This window comes from Microcebus murinus, chromosome 10, assembly GCF_040939455.1.
Source record: "Microcebus murinus isolate Inina chromosome 10, M.murinus_Inina_mat1.0, whole genome shotgun sequence".
NCBI classification, from domain to species: Eukaryota; Metazoa; Chordata; class Mammalia; order Primates; family Cheirogaleidae; genus Microcebus; species Microcebus murinus.
Genome location: NC_134113.1, coordinates 13493100 through 13509763, shown reverse-complemented (window position 1 = coordinate 13509763; position 16664 = coordinate 13493100). Strand labels below are relative to the sequence as shown.

The following is a 16664-nucleotide window of genomic DNA, read 5'->3' as shown; positions in this document are numbered from 1 at the left end:
AGTAAATATGAAATATTAACCTTCAGAAATAACTAGAGAGTACTGGGAATAAGAGTGATTTATTTTTTTTTTCTCATTCTATTTTATAGTTTTCACCATAAATATTGACGCCGAAGGAAGTTTTCTTTTAAAAAAGCCAAACTGTAAAAGTGAATATTCCGAGGGAAAAGTGCTGGGAACAACAAGCGCTGCTCATTCATTTCACTTATCTTTAAGTACGTGAAAACATCAAGCAGGGAGAAGTCATAAACCCCAAACCCAGAATAGAAGTTTCTATCATGTTAATATGCCTCAGCAACAAAGCTGCGGTGTTGTTAGCCATTTCCTATGCACACTTAGCATTCCCTATGCGGGATAATTTTCCCTCTAAAGTTTGAGGCCAAAGCTATTTCAAAGAACAACCACGCTCAGGGAAATAGATTTTGTTTTTCTTCACCCAGATGAGAATTCGTACAATGGCTAGCACTCTCCACCAGGGAAGATTCTTGCAAAACCGGATAGAGTTGAATTTCACTTTATGGCTGGTGCTTATGTGGAAATTATTATTACACGTTCATAAGGGTTTTATGTCGGTATAATATTTTACTGCTAGAGAAGCATTCACGCAATACGTGACATCTTTAAGTGTCCTTTCATTTACAATTCTGCAGTTTGGGGTTTGTAATAGCAGGCAAGTCCATGCAAATCTCTTATGATTTTCAGCCCCCTGGACGGCTTGGCGCTGTCTCAGCAGGGATTAACTGCACCGCTGCCTGCAACAGAGGCTGTGGGGACTTCACAGTCCTATAACCCTCCAAGAGTGTGAGGTGTTTTCACAGTCACATTAATTAATGCATTGGATGGTATTCAGGATAAAACCAGAAATTCAACAGCATTCCCCAGGCTGGTGGATCTCAGCTGCCTAACAGAGGCAGGTGAGAAATGACATTTGAGGGCCTGGCACTGCCTACAAGCACTCATTTATTCATTGCAAAAGACATGCTGGCACTAAGTGTGGCCCGACTACTTTGAAAGCCATTATAACTAAGAGCTAAGTCAGAAGCCAGGTTCTGCAGCTCACCTGGCGTGGATAAATCCCTTAAACTCCCAGGTTCACTTTATCATCCTTAAAATAAAGAAAATTACAGCCCCCTACAGCATAGGGACCCTGAAATGAAACCCAGCATGTGAGCTCTTGGCCTGGGACCTAACATACATTAGGAACTCAAGTGATGCTAACTCCTGGAGGAGCAAAGTCACTGCTTACCTGTGAGAAAGATCTGGATGAGGCCGGCAGTCAGCAATCACTCCATTCCTCTTCCTCTCAGCTGTTATCAGTCATGCACCAACCTGACTTTGCAAGGTCAGAAACAGGGCTCTGGGTCCATAAAGGAGCTTGAGTAAAGACCCTGATTTTGCATGCAAAAGTCTGTGAGCATGCGTATGCACAAAGGCACCCTTTGGGGGAAGAGGCCATATTTCAACATCCTTTCAAAAAGATCCATGACCAAGAAAGGCTGACAGTGACCCGTATAGAGCCCACTTCAGCCTGCTTCCTGCAGAGGTGGTGTGATGAAACAGAAAGACAATGGAAGCAGAAGGTTCAAAAGTTCAAATCCTGGCTCTGGCCCCTACTCACCAGGTGATCCTGGGCAGAGGTCTCTACCTCTCAGAGCACAGTGGCACCTACGTAAAATGGGGGCAAGGCCACCTGCTTGCAGAATTAGGAGTATTAAGTACAATAACAAATGCCTGGCACACAGAGGCGCCAACTACATGTTAGTCTCCCCATTCACGGTCCCTGCTGGGAAAATGGAAGGTTCTTTTGGCCCGGCATGACCAAGTACCAGCCTTATTGTATGTTTCCATGCATTTGCTGATTCTTGCACATCCTGAGCCCTGGCCACCTCCACAACCCCTGCACCCGACCAGGCCCAGTCCCACCTACCTAGATTTGTCACTCACCTACAATTCGACGTTCCCTCTCGTCCCACCACATTCCTTGGCCAGCTGTCTCAGCTGCACTCTTTGGTTTCAAGTACAAACCAAAGGAGTGAAAAGTATGAACTTCAGAATCAAACCAGCTAGGTTCAAACCTCAGACCTCTCACCACCTAGCTGGTGGCCTAGACCAGTAACTTAACCTTTCTGTGTCTCAGGTTCTTTGTGTGTAAAATGGGGATGATCGTAGTTATCTATCTTGCTGGAAAAAAAAAAATGAATGAACCCATGTAACGTGTGAGGACAGGCCTGGAACACTGTATGTACCAGCTAGCGTTACAGTCTGGGTGCCAGAAACAGAGACACAATGAGGCCAGCTCAGATAACAGCAGTCTGCCATGAGCACACTGAGGACAAAAGGGGAGACACTGAGTCTCCCTACCACGAATCCCAGAATACAGAGACCATAGCTAGAACCCAGGCAGGGGGAGTGTGAGCTTGGCCTCACTCTGACTTCACTCCACGTGTATAAGGTCCGGCCCCATCTTCTCCAAACCCCCCACCACACCCCATGATAGTGACCGTCATGTCAAAGGCAGGGGGTCATTGTAATACTCTCCATCCCATATACATATACACAAATCCTGTCTCCTCAGCATTATGAATGTTTTAATGACACACACTTTCATACTTGCCTCTCACCTTCAAATGGAGAGAGAGAGAGACAAGGACCAAATGGATTGTAAGAGACAAAAATAGCCCAAAACAGCGACTGAGAACAAAGAAAAAGGCAGCACAAGTGAAAAGCATTTGTAAACTGTAAGAACCTTTGTGGGAGTCAGTTGTGCAGATGACTGTCAACACAGGGTCGAGAAGCCCCAGGAGAAGGCTGACCCCGGCAAGAGTGTCCGGAGCGGCCGGGACTCAGGCGAGGCCAGAGGAGTCCCAATGAGAACTTCCTGGAGGCTGTGGCACAAAGGAGCCTCAGGTGTGCCCAAGTGGCGCCTTCAGCCCTGGGCCAGCAGGGCACCTCCCACTCATCCCAGCAAGCCGAACAAACGTCATCCTTTTCCACAAGGCTGCAGGGGGAAGGTTCGGGAAACTCTACTTTAGAACAGGGCTCAGCAAACGTTCTATGTGCACGGTCAGACAGCACGCCGTTCAAGCTCTGCACGCCATCCCATCTCTGTGGCAACTGCTCCACCACTGCAGTGGGAAGGCAACCACAGACGACAGGAAATAAACAGGTATGGTTGTGTGCTGAGAAGACTTGATTTATGGACAGTGAAATCTAAATTTCATGTAATTTTCATGTGCCACGAAACGGTATTCTTCTTTTAATTTTTTTTGGGGGGGAGACTCTTTAAAAATGAACCCTGTTCATTCTTAGGCTGGGTTGTACAAAGACAGACTGATCCATAGTTGCTCTTGGCCATTACTCTGTTACTATCTCGTAACACCTGGTCTACACTTTGAGGTCCTCCTGACATTCTCTGCGGGGACGATGGCTGCTGGAATCTCCTCTACCCAATTTTCAGTGACTCATAGAACCACTGGGATCTCCAATGATGCTTTTAGAAAACTTGTGCCTGGGCCTCTATTGAAACACCTGTGGCAGATCTCAGCTACACCTGGAGCAGCCCATTCCAGGGCAGCCCACCAGGGAGCTCCAGGTGCGGAAAGCCCTTCCTGAGTTTTGTCCAGCGCCCTGACTCCCTCTGGGGCTCCTGGGCTCCCTGGTGGTGTTTGCAAAATTAATCCAGTCCATCTTCCCCGTGACAGCTCTCTGTGTTTTTTAATTGCATCAGGGAAGGAAAAAATGAAAGGAATGGCCTACTCCCACGACAGAAAAACCCATGCCGACAGAGGGAGTGAACGCAGAGTTTCTGACGGAAAACACACTACTTTTACCTGAACAGGAGTTTCGGAAATAACCCAGTCTATACCTACCAAAAAGCCAAGAAATGATTTAGAGGAAAAAAGATGTTTCCTCAACAACTGGCAGAGAAGGTCCCCACTGTGTACGTGTGTGAGTGTGTGTATTCATGGTGAACAAACAAAAATAAATGACCATGTTTTAGCGTGCCAACAGAAAACATTCCCATTCTACCACATCTTGTACAGATCACAAAAACAAAACATCTAGTGAAAGTAAAATTTAGTAGTCTGAAGAATTAAAATACGAATGCTATGGGGACCAATTGATTCTTTAATAAAAATTCTTAATTTCCCTAGAGCCAGACTGACTTGCCTTATGATAACACATTTACATGAATTAAAAAAACAAGGAAAGTGATTACTGACTACCTCCTAGGTATGCGGCGGTTTTCACGTGCATCACCTCACTGAAACCTCACGATGCACCTCGACAGGGGCCGTGGCCCTCTGCATGGGGTCCCCACACGCAAGGCACGTGGGGCTCCAGGTTTCAAACTGGGGTCCAATCAACCTCCAAGCCCAAGGCACTTTCTGCTGCACAAAATATAAAGCTCTGTTGATCCCATTCACTTATGGATTATGAAATCATTATGAAATGATCCACGATCCAAATCATTAGAGAAAATGCCTCGAAAATGCCTCTGAATTGAAGAAGGTAAGAGACGATGCAAACCAACATGGGAAAATGAATATGTAGGAAACACACATGCATACTAAATAGGTTTGGGATTTTACCCTACTTCATACATAAACATAACATTATTTGACTTAGAAACATGCAAAACAGCCAGCACAGGCCCCAAACAGGCACCCCCTTCAAAGAAAATACACATCCCCCACTTAAAAAATCTAGGAATGTTAACAGAAACCACACCAAAATTGTATCCGGTTCAAAAACCCAAAAATGGTTCTAAAAGTAAATAAGGAATCCTACTGCAGTTTTACTTCCCATCTTTGAGAATTTCTTTTATATATATGTTCATTTAAAACAATTTTGGAGACCAACTCTCTCTGGCAAAATACTGACAGTGATATAATATAGTTTAATTTCTTCTATTAGCTTTGATCTGTAAAACCAAGTTATTAATTCCTTTCTAACAAGAAGAGTCAAAATTTGGTCTGAAAAGTTCTAGCACCTTGTCCTTTGCAAATATTTTATCATTTTTAAAATGCTTATGGACATATTACCTTCCTTCATCCTTACAGAAACCTAGGTAACAGGCAAATACAGACAGCCGCCTGCTTACAGTGGTTTAACTTATAAGGCTGCAAGCATTCAGTAGAAACCACACTTCATGGACCCACACAACCATTCTGTTTTTCACTTTTAATACAGTATTCAATAAATTACATAAAGATATTCACTATTTTATTATAAAATAGGCTTTGGGTTAGATGATTTTGCCAAACTGCAAGCTAACCAAAGTGTTCTGAGCATGGTTAAGGTAGGCTAGGCTAAGTTCTGACATTGGGTAGGTTAAGTGTATTAAATGAAAATTTTCAACTTCCGATAATTTCAACTTAACAATGGGTTTGTCAGGATGTAGCCCTATCCTAAGTCATGGGGCATCTGTGCTGTTATTCCCATTTTTTTCCTCTATAAATATGCCAAAAAAGGTTTCTCAGAGTTTATAAGAGGGCTTTCCAAAAGAAGTGACAGAAAAAACCAACTCAAACTAGTCCAGGCAAAATAAAGGACTTAGAATGGTTTATAATCTGTAAGGTCCAGGGGTAGATCCACCCTCAGGTAAAGTTTGATCTAGGTCCAGAAGATGGCCTGGACTCTCTCCATCTCTCAGCTCTGCTCTTACCCTTACTGACTTCGTCCTCAGATGCCAGGCAGTGGTGAGACAGCGGCTAGGCTGATTGTAGCTGGGATGGGTGCAGGTATACCCTCTAAGGTTCAAGGCCAGTGGAGAAGAAAACAGGTACCTCTCAGAAAGTCTCGTCACTTCATATTGGCTCTGACGAGGTCCCGTGCCCACCCCCAAGCCAGTCACTATGGTAAGGAATAAGGTGAGTCACATGCCTCACCCTGAAGCCCTACACAGTACCATTTTCACCAAAGTCCACAGGCTAAAGGGTGGGTATGAATACGAGTCCCTCAAGGAAAACTAAGCACAGTGAATAAATACTAACTTTAAAACCAAGAGATGCCCAGTACAGGCTGAGCGACTTGCCCAAAGTCACACAGACACCAAGAGACAAAATTAGTACTCAGACACAAATCTTCCGGGACCAAGCACTCTAAAAATAGCAGCAAATTATTTTAAAATATACAAGTGAATCACAAACGGTCCTCCAAACTGAATCTCTTGGTCACAGATAACAGTCTAAAATATTTAAGACTGCCTACAGGACTTCAGAGAAAGCCATGTTCCTTTTACAAAATAGAAAGTTGGTAAAATTAAACAAGGTTACTGTTATCAAAATCAAAATCCCTGTGTAGTTCTAAATGGTTCCTCACCATCTGGAAAGTCAGAATATTGTACTCAGAAGTAAAAAGGAAAAGCTTTTTGACCTATTTTTGTCCCTACGATAATGTAAAGCACCGAATCCTATTTATTAAGTACCTTCAATGCATGCTATTGCGCTGGCTATTTGCAACTCCAAAATGACACCTATTATTCAGTTAGAGATTAGAATCTGAAGCAGTAGGGTGATTTTTAATAAAAAATAAAATTAAAAATAGATGTGCCGTTGCCTTTTTAATGAAACTAGCAGCTCTGCTGGCTTAGAGGGGAAATGACATATTTCTTGGGATTTTTATATATTGATATGAGCAGTGCTAATAAAAAAAAGTTACCAATATTCATATCTTCAGCAACTGTTTCTCCTCTAGCTACATATACCATCTCCCCAAGCCCTCCAGGGTGAGCCTAGGCAGATAGCACACACTGTTCTATGAAACCAAAGCAACCCCTCTGAAACCTGACACACACACACACACACACACACACACACACACACGTGTCATGGAACACCAGGTGCAGCATGAGTGAGGGATGTGTGCCCAACAAAGAAATATTCAGCCCGGTGCTGCCCAAGAGAACTTTCTGCAAAGATGCCTATGTTCCACATCTACGCTCTCCAACATGGTGGCCACCTGCTAAATGAGGCTATTGAGAGGGAGGAACTGGATTTTTAATTCATTTAATTTTAATTCATTTAAAGTAGCCCCAGGTAGCTATAGTGGCTACTATACTGGAAGACAGCTGTGATGTGACCCTTGAAAATTTCTCCACCATGAGGTCTATTGTTCTCTCTCTTGTGCTCACCCTGCCTATCCCGGCACAAGTAAGCCACCTGCAGTCCTCCAAGGAGGGCATCTGTTTCGTGTCTCCAAGATCCAGAACATGATGCTCATTTGCCCCTAAATTTCCACACTCCCAGCCTGCCTGGTAGACTCCTTTTCATCCTCCCAGCGTGGCGTCTTCCTCTCCTGTGCAGCCTTCTCTGAGCTTCCTCTCTATCCTCCCTACCCATGAGGGGTCCGCTCTCCTTCTCCGCGGCCTCTGTGTGCACACACATCTCTGTGGCTGTGTTCGCTTCACTGCAATGGGTCATGAGCCTGCCCCCTCCACCGTGGAGGGCAGAAGAGGAGGGTGCTAAGGGGGAGCACTTTGCAGACAGCTGCCTAGCATCAAATCGTGTCTCCATCACTTACTACTACCTCTATGACCTCACACAAGTTACACTCTCTCTCTGAGCCTCAGTGCCCCATCTGTAAAACGGGGTTATTAATGGTAATCATCCTTTATGGCTGCTGCAAGAACTAAACGACCAAAGAAAGGTAATACATTAGCATGGTGCCTAGAGAAGAGCAAAAGCTCAATAAAATTGACCTCTTATGTGTTCTCGTTGTATTATTAGATTGTATACCCTTAAGTACAGACTAGATCTTAGGCATCCCTGTAACTCAGAGTTGCAGTATACAGTAGGTGCTCTTTAGAGATTAAAATTATTAATGATGCCTCCAACGGATAGATGCCAGTCCTGAGCTGAGGTCTAAGAATTCTCCATAACACCAGTCTTGCTCGAAGGGTCAAACTAAGAAACTAAAAAGATGTCTCAACAGAGGTTGATGGAAGAAGAGTGGTGAGGTCACAGGAGAACCCAAGGCTTCTATAGGGCTTATTTAAACTGCACCCAAGCCCACCACCACCCCCCTCCCCAGAGCTCCCATCACTGCCCCAACCTGGCCAAATCTCTACCAAAATGTTACTGATGAAAGTAAGCCTTACTTATCCTGCAGGTTTTGGTGCAGTAAAATGAGTTTAAGGGCCACTGGTCTAACGTGACTGTAAGAGAATGCATTTGCAACTCAGGTCCCAGTCTGTTCCCAGGACCTTCCCTCCTGCTTCTAGCTTACCCAGCCCCTTCCAATCCCAGGCAGCTATCTGGATAAGAGAGGGAAACCCTGCAATTTACAGAAACAGACTTGCAACCCTGGATTCTAGTTGTGCTCTATGGTGTCCCTGGCCCTGAAAGATAGGATCTCTTGAGACCCTCCAAGGCTTCTTGGTCTTATTGAAGGCAAATAAAGAGAGCAGCAGGTGAAAGCAGCATTAAAAATGATTAAGTGTCCAATATACAGGCTTTCCAGCCCAGGTAGAGTCCCAATGAGACTGTTAGGTTCCCAAATTCAATGTCTTCCTCCTGCTACAACACTCCCTGGCACAGGTGCTCAGCCAGTTTAGTAAAAGAGCAAGCAGGAAGCTTGCAGCGTGCAGCCAGTGCATCTCTCATGGGGCTCTCCCTTCGGCACTTTGAAGAAAATGACTTCAGCACAGCTTCCACTTAGGGGGATGAGGTAGCATTGGAAACCAGAAAGCAGGTGATCTACCTCCCTTGGGAGCCCTGTGCAAGAGAAGCAATTCAGGGATGAGCACAACTGAGCAGTACAAAGAACAGATGCCAAGGGGCTGGGGGTTGGCAATGTGCCTGCTGTATGAACTTAGATGCATCACCTTTCCTCTGTGGGCTTTAGTTTTACTTGTTCATAAAATAAGAGAGTGGTTTCCAAACTTTTTTAAGACAGCAAACTCTCTTTATTGTCCCAAACAAAATCTTACAGGGAAACTCCGAGATCTAAAACATACAGGTGAAGTGGCTGTGACTGAAGTGCACCTGAAGGATTCTGAAGTCCTACCTACCTGGGTCTCTCTCCCTCACCTCCCCCAGCCCCTGGGGAACTCAGAATCCTGGAGGTTCAGGGCATGGCCCCAGGGAACTAGACCATCTTTCTAATATCACACCAAGCTGAAACATTTCCGGGTGTTACTTACAATGGACCTTACAATGCCTACCTATAGGGAGTGGCTAAGAAATAGGCTAGATCATTATTTTTAAATCTTGTTATGAAAAATGTGAAACATATTCAAAAGAAGAGAGTCCCTATATATCCATGGCCCATTGTCAACAGCTATCACACCATTGCCAGTCTTGTTTCATCTCTGCCCTACCCATTCCCATAGTCCTGACTCACCCGACCCCACGGAATAGTTTGAAGCAAATCCCCAATATGCTATTGTCTTGGTCATAAATACTTCACAATCTTTGCCTTTTAGATGAAGATTTTGAAAGACTAAATCTCAATTTCATTATCACATCAAGAAAAAAATAATAATATTAATTCCTTAACACCATCTGCCCTGTGCAGGCCACTGGCTCCATTTTTCTCCCTTGCAATTTACTTGAAGATTGGAGTTGTTTTTGATAGAGTTTGATAGAGTCACTGCCTGACTCTTCATGACTGCCTTTCTGTCTGTCATTTAACAGGTGCCTCTGGCCTTCATATTCCCTGTGATTTCACAGCTGGACCTGGGATCCGGAGCAGAGTCAAGTCCCACCAGTAGGCACGTAGCATCTGGTTGTTTCTCTTTGGTGATGCTGGTAGCCCTTCATTAACGCTTTCTTTTATTTTTCAGCTTCTTATCCATCTTCCAAAATATTTTGTGCATATACAAACATACAAAGTTATATCTTCCTATTTTTACCCCAGGTGCAGTAAACTCGGCTGTTGTTCTAAAACTTTTCATTTGACAACATGAGATTACTAATTTAAAAAAAAAAAATTCAGAATGCCATAAGATATGCCTCCCATGTTAACAATATTGAATATAGTTTAAATTCTGACAATTCAGGAGTCATTTGTCCAGAATAGAGCTTTATACATAGCAGGTGAATGAGAAATAGTGGCTGAATAAAATAAACAGTACTGTCAAATCAGCGAACATCCAAGTAGTGGTATATGATGAACTCAGCGGCACAACCCCTCCACTCCCCGTACCATGCGATACACTCAAGTCTCCTGAAAACCCCGAACACCTTTCTTCTCACATTATAAACTAGGAAAAGCCAAACAATGCCTGTTTTTCACCATTTCACATTCTGTCTTGTTTTTTAAACAACTGCCTAAGACCCAGCACGGCTCCATCTTTTACTGCCTTAACTAACTCATTCATCTTCGTCAGCTTCCTCCTCCCTCCAAATAGCTTAAGTACAAGCCACAGCCCCGGATCAAAACTCAAACCAGCAATTCCTGCCACCCCCTCGATTGCTAACTGCTGGGTACTAAACTGACAGCCTGTTTCAATGTCGCCCGAGTCAGAAGGACCCCAAAACCATCAATGCGGCCATTCTGCTTCAGGCCAGGACCACACTGTGCGAAAATCGGCGACTCCCTGTAGTCAATTAGCAGCTTCACGCAAGAAGCCAGAGACAGGCGCCATCAAAACTAAAGCAGACAACAGATTTAAAGTCCTCTGTCGGTCTGGTGTTCTTTTCCTGCTACTAGAATGATCTGGCTGATGCGGTCCTCTGCCGTGAAAACTCAGAATAGGTACAAGTGAGTGTTGATCAGGAAAAGACTAATTGAAAAGCTCCCACCCAGCATATCTCAGCTGCCCCCATGTTTTCACCGCCAACACAGTTATATGTAGCGTGCACCACGTAGAAGGATGAGAACTAGACACCAGGTGGGTGGTCTTCACACCAGGCTCACAGCCCCACGGAGGCAGCAGGGTGGCAACAACAGGAGTCAGGAGCTCTCAACCAGCACCCTAGTCCTCTCCCCACCCACCCCCACTGGCCCTTGGACCACTCTTAGCAGAAGTCATTCCCTCCGCCATTAATAAAAACAAGGAAAGACACTCACTATGACCTGCCCCCAAGCCAAGAGCCCACCTAGCTTGACTCGAATTCTGCCTTTACCAAAAAAGGGAAGGGGCCTATTCCTAAAGCTACACTGAGACAAAGATGCCCCATGCTCCTTGCTCGCTGCCAGGAACTAGGCCTGAAAATCCTGGTTCCACCAAACACATGTCTACCTCCCAGTTAAAGACCCCTCGTTCTGAATAAACTGGCGTTCAGTTAAGTCAAGGGTCCTCAAACTTTTTAAACAAGGGGCCAGTTCACTGTCCGTCAGACCGTTCGTTGGAGAGCCGTTGGAGAGTGCGGCGCACATTCCACACATGCGCACTGTGGGCCTGGGACGAGTCGGCTGCTAAGCAGGACAGGCAGCGGCTGGCCAGATAAATGTCCTCAGCGGGCCACATGTGGCCCGCAGGGGATAGTCTGAGGACGCCTGAGTTAAGTGCTCAAGACAAGTCCCTTCCTTTCATCCCAGAAGGGCTTTAAAGCATCCCTCACTGGGCAAACAACTCTTCTGAGACGCCTCTTCTGGCCTCTGAATTAGAGAATCATATTCACTACTTCCTAGGCCTTCTAGGAGGATTAAAAAGGCTAACTGCACAACGAAGGCGAATTCCTTTCTCCTCCACTCCACACCACCCACTCACTCCCTCTGCTTCCATGTTCTTCACCTGAACCTATCACCGAGGACAGCTCGTGGTCCCTTCTCTGGACAGACACCTGCTTTGTCCTAGAGACCAGGCACAGAAAGATGAGCAGGATATAACCTCTATCTCCTGTGCCCCTTCTGGTCCAGGAACAATGGTATGTCATCAGTCCCAACACTAGCAATACTTCTGCCTCCCTGAATCACTCCAGGATGGGACACTGCATTAAAATAAACCTGTCCCCTCAACTCCAGGCCCAACAGACACACAAGCCCACTTCACAGAACATCTCAACCACCTGGCTGGGCTTGGTAAGCACACGTGGCTTGTATTTGGTAAGCAGATTCTGTTTGTAACTGGGAGGCAAATTCTCTAGGGTGGAGAAGCAGTGCCTCTCCACCCCACCTGCTGGCACCCCACCAAAGTCACCGTAACTTCGCCAGCAACCATGTATCCTGGAGGATATAAGTCCTGCAGGGCTAGGGCAGGAGCCCAGCGTACCAGAACAGACTCGAATTAGGACCACAACCTTCAAACGAGGGATGGAATACATTATTAACAGGTCGCACTTACTGATAGGTACTGCCTGGACGAAGCACCAGGCTGAGTCTTAAATATATTAATTCCTCTAGTTCTTATTACAACACTGTGCTGCAGGTACATTTTCCACATGAGGAAGCAAGAAGGCACAAAGAGATTAAGTGACAAGTCTGGGGTCACATGGCTGGTAAGAGGCAGAGGTAGACGGGCACCCAGGAGGTCAGGCTCTGTATGTAGCCTGAAGTCCTGGCCAAAAAAAAAGTCAAAAGAGGACCATAATTCTGTCCGAGAAACGGCCACGGACCACAGCCACACATATTTAAATTCATTGGGAGAAAAGTCATGTTAAGTCTCTGGACTGAGGATCTGAAGGTTCAAGCCCTGAGTCAAACCCCACCCCACCCCCCACTGTGGTCTTCAAGCAAGGGATTTTGCCTCTTCCAACCTCCATTTCCCATTTAAAAGACAAGTGTCCTAGACAACAGCTCTCATATCCTGGGATCATCCATGAGGAATCCAGGGAGCAGGGTCTTAAGATGTCACCACTTGAGGTCAGAAGAACCTAGTTCGGGTCTGGGCTGGGAGATGGGCTGGTTGGTGACTGTAGGTGAGTAATCCAGACTGTATGTCACTGCTGCCTCATTTGCAAAGGGGCATGACAACGAATTTGCCGCAAGGACAACAAATGAGGCAGCGCACACAAATGCTGAGTATGGTGTCTTGCATATATCAAACACCCAAGAAATGACAGATAGTGGTATTATCGGTATTGCTAGTATTATTATTAGGACCCGAAATTCCACAGAAGGAAATCTTCCCCCCTTTAATACAGGTAGACTTTATAACCTTATTTGGATGGATAATCTGGCTAATACATTTTCCAATTTAAATCCTTTAACAACTAAGTCTGACTCAGAGTGGGGGGGGGATAGGGCAGATGGTATAATGGCAGCGGCTGGATCCTGGGCCCCTCACCTGGTTGGGGGAGGGGTCCTCCTGGCACCCCTCCTTATTATAATTCACTCCTGCCTCTCGTCTGCGCCCCCCCAACCACACTCCTGCTCCCAAGACTCTACAAGTAACCTAAAGGGTCTCTGAAAACTATACCCCCTGAACAAGTCGACATCTGCTGAATGATAATGACAAGGTTCCTATGGCAACACTCTTTTCTAAAGTTTGGGTGGTAGAAGACAGAGAGGGATCATTTAGCACCTGGCTTGTGGGTGAAATGTCTTGAAACAGCACGTTATTTTTTCTCTCCAGGATTAGAGCAAGGCCTTACCCTTTTACAGCACAGGACTGTTTGTAAGGTGTTTGCACATAAGGTAACTACTACGTGAGATAAGGTGGCGAGATTACTGACCTTTTTAACATATCAAAAATCTAACAATTAGAGTTGTTAAGAGCACCTATGTCATAAAACCTGCATAAGAGCTTGGGTCTCTTGACTCCAAACCCAGCGCTGTCTTCAAGACCCTCATGTCTCTGCCAGTCCCTCCTCCTCCTCTCACCACCCAGCCTGTGAGGCTATCTCCCTCCCCGACTTCCACACCCTGAGGCTCAGAGACCCCAACCCTCGCGTTTCTGTCTTCTATCACATCCTTGTTTGTTTCAACAACCACCAAATGTATGTATGGCTTGGCTCTCCAATTAAACTATGTACATATCTGTTCAATATCATTCAGATAATAATAATAACCTGCACATTTCTATGGTGATGCCTGTTACAAAGCTTTATTCACCATGAGACAATGCCGCAGGCTCCAGTCAAAGACCACCAGGAAGGAACACACGTGGAGTCACACAAAGTTGGGTTTACTGGCTCACCGCAGCCAGGGGGACGCTATACCATGGACAACCATACATGTCTCAGCAAGAGGACGTCAGGAGGAGCCCGTCAGACATTTGGACTGGGTTCAGTGATTTAGGGGAGGGTTCAAGGTAGTGTAGTTTTGCTCTGGACTGGACGCCGTCACAGAGCAGGAATTCTGTGACTAGCTATCTTCTTAATTTTTATCTAAGAGGCAAGAGGAACAGGGCAGGGCTAAAAGCTATCACTGGTAAAGAAATAATCATTTTTGTGAGCTGACAGCGGGGAATATGTGGTCATTCTGGTGGATTGCAGTATTCTAGTTTTTATCTGTGCTCAGGGTTGATTATGAAGTGGTCTTGTTTTGTCCTGTTCTATCACCAATATACAGTGACCCTGCCCCCCTGTCAGTATTCGGTGAGCTATTTATTATCAATAAGAGAGCTCCAGGCCTAGCTATCTGAGCTGCCGGCTCTAAGCTGACAGCAGGCAGAAGATGCTGGGCTGTTTTTCTTTTTTTTTTTTCCTCAGTAACTTGTTCACTCATTCATAATACCTGTTTGTGTCAGGCAATTTCCAGGGGGCCTGGGTGCAAGATAAAAAAAAAAAAAAAAAGATCCTATCCCTTAATGAGGTTACATTCCAGCGAAGGTAACGTTCGCTTTATGTTTATAAAAAACAAACAGAATAAATAAAAGACTAAATCGCACAGTCTGGTAGACGGTGATAAGTGCTATGGAAATAAAGAAAAGGCGGAGGAGGGTACCGGGAATTAGGAGTGCCAGGCGAGGGTGGCAGTGATAAGTGAGGTGGCCAAGCGGGCCCTCCACCATGGGAAATTTAAAGTCTTGACAGAATTGAAGAGGGTGGCCGGAACAAAGCCATCCAAGGAGATGCACCACTGTCTCATTTCAGAAACGAGACAGCTAAGACTTGGAGAGGTCAAGGAACTTGTCCAAGACCATACGATCTGATGGTAGAACCCGAGTCTCCAGTTTCCCTGCCCCAAGCTTCCTTCCCTAGAAGGACCTGGATATAAGGCCTCTCTGTGCAGGACTGAGTCCTGAAACAACCCCAGACACAAGGGCAGAAGTGTGAACTCTGAAACCAGAAAGAACTTTCCCATCACATGTTTGTGTGTCCATACTGACCTACTAAGTGTTGCCTGCTAAGTGGTAACCTCCTAAGAGGTCTAACCATTAGCCTTGTTCCACAGAGAAGAACATCAGACCATGAATATTTAAGTCCTTTATGCAACATCCCATAAATGGTAAAAGGCAGAGCTTATTTTCAAACCAGAGCTGCATAATTTCTTAGCTTTAACCGTTATGCAAAACACCACCATACCAGTATGATGTTTATACGTATTAATAGGATATAAACCCCTAGTAATACCTACTTTACAAAGAGTTGCGAACTTAAATAAGTATGCCTACGTATTCCTAGGATAGCAAGGACATAAAAAAGTACCAGTTCCTTTCCCACGTGAGCTGAGTTGGAAAGAGCTTAGTGCCAAAAGCAAGCCACGAGGACGGGACGGCGTCTGTTTGTCCTCTGCCGCGTTCTCAGAACCTGCCTCCGGGCAGGCCCCGAATGAATATTCACCGGACAGATGGATGAATGGATAGAAGGATGCACGCTCTTTCTTCTTCTCTTTGTTCTCAACACGCTAGGGATCCCCAAGAACACCTCTCAGTTCAGCTGTGGACAAGAGAAAGCAAGTGTGAAAGTGAAACTGCTCTCAGCAGGTCCCAGCTGAGTCCCTCCTGGGCAGGCCGCTGCCGGCCAGATGGCCAGATGCCCAGACCGGCCCCACCAGGCAGTCCTTTCAGATACCAAACAAGATAAGCTACCTTTTGGGGATTAAGGAGTCTACCAAGGTACTCTGGAACTGACCCCAAACTCTATGGATATCAAAAACATAACATAAAATGAGTATCACGTTCAAGTACCTAGCATACTGCAAAGTCAGAGTTGATGGATGCAATTATCAGTGTGCTTTAAAAATAAAATAAAACACAGGACTTTGTCCTGGGCACAGAAGACAAGCCATGAAGGATGGTTCAGGAACCTTTGTGAAATATAAAACACATTCTAAAATAAAAGTGACTATTAATTACTCTAGCAGTTGACGGCAAAAGAAAAAAAAAAAAAAACAACTTGTCCTTCCTGGGAGCATCAGTTTCAGTTTCTCAGCTCTGAGGCCCCTTTTTATAGCTGCAGGGTTGACCTTTCCCCATCTGCTCACATCAGCCCTCTCCATCATGAGTCTGATTTTTTAAAAAATACAAAGTAAATCCCCCAGTGCTCTAATCAAGCTCCCTTACTCACTTGAAGGGTAACCTTCATAGAAAAGAGGCCACTTGATAAATTCCAGGAAAGTAAAAATAAAACATAATGGAAAAGATCACCTAATCATCGAGGCTAATTACAAAGGAAGAGTAAATCACTTTTTTCTCCCCAAGTGTCTCTGGTTTATTTAAAAAAAAAAAATCCAATCTAACAAAGACGTCCAGTGTTACTGGTCTGAATAAGAACAGAAGGAATCTTGGGGGAAGCAGTTGCTACTTATAAAACCAAGGAAGTTAGCTGTGGAAATAGTGATTCATAAATTCATTGGGGACATATTTAAGTATATGCACTGCATCTACTAGA

The 16664-nt window shown here is 45.1% G+C and overlaps 1 protein-coding gene across 5 annotated transcripts in view; it reads right to left on the bottom strand.

The window, feature by feature from the left end:
- LARGE1 (LARGE xylosyl- and glucuronyltransferase 1) overlaps positions 1 to 16664 on the bottom strand; it is a 509251-nt gene that overhangs the window by 436798 nt on the left and 55789 nt on the right. Inside the window, exon 2 of one of the 5 annotated variants that reach the window (XM_012752219.3) lies at positions 15480 to 15710. The exons of 3 other annotated variants lie outside the window; for them this stretch is intronic. The gene's annotated coding sequence lies outside the window, so the exon portion shown is untranslated. The remainder of the gene's footprint in view (positions 1 to 15479; positions 15711 to 16664) is intronic. One more of the 5 variants, XM_076007055.1, reaches the window with a different exon arrangement.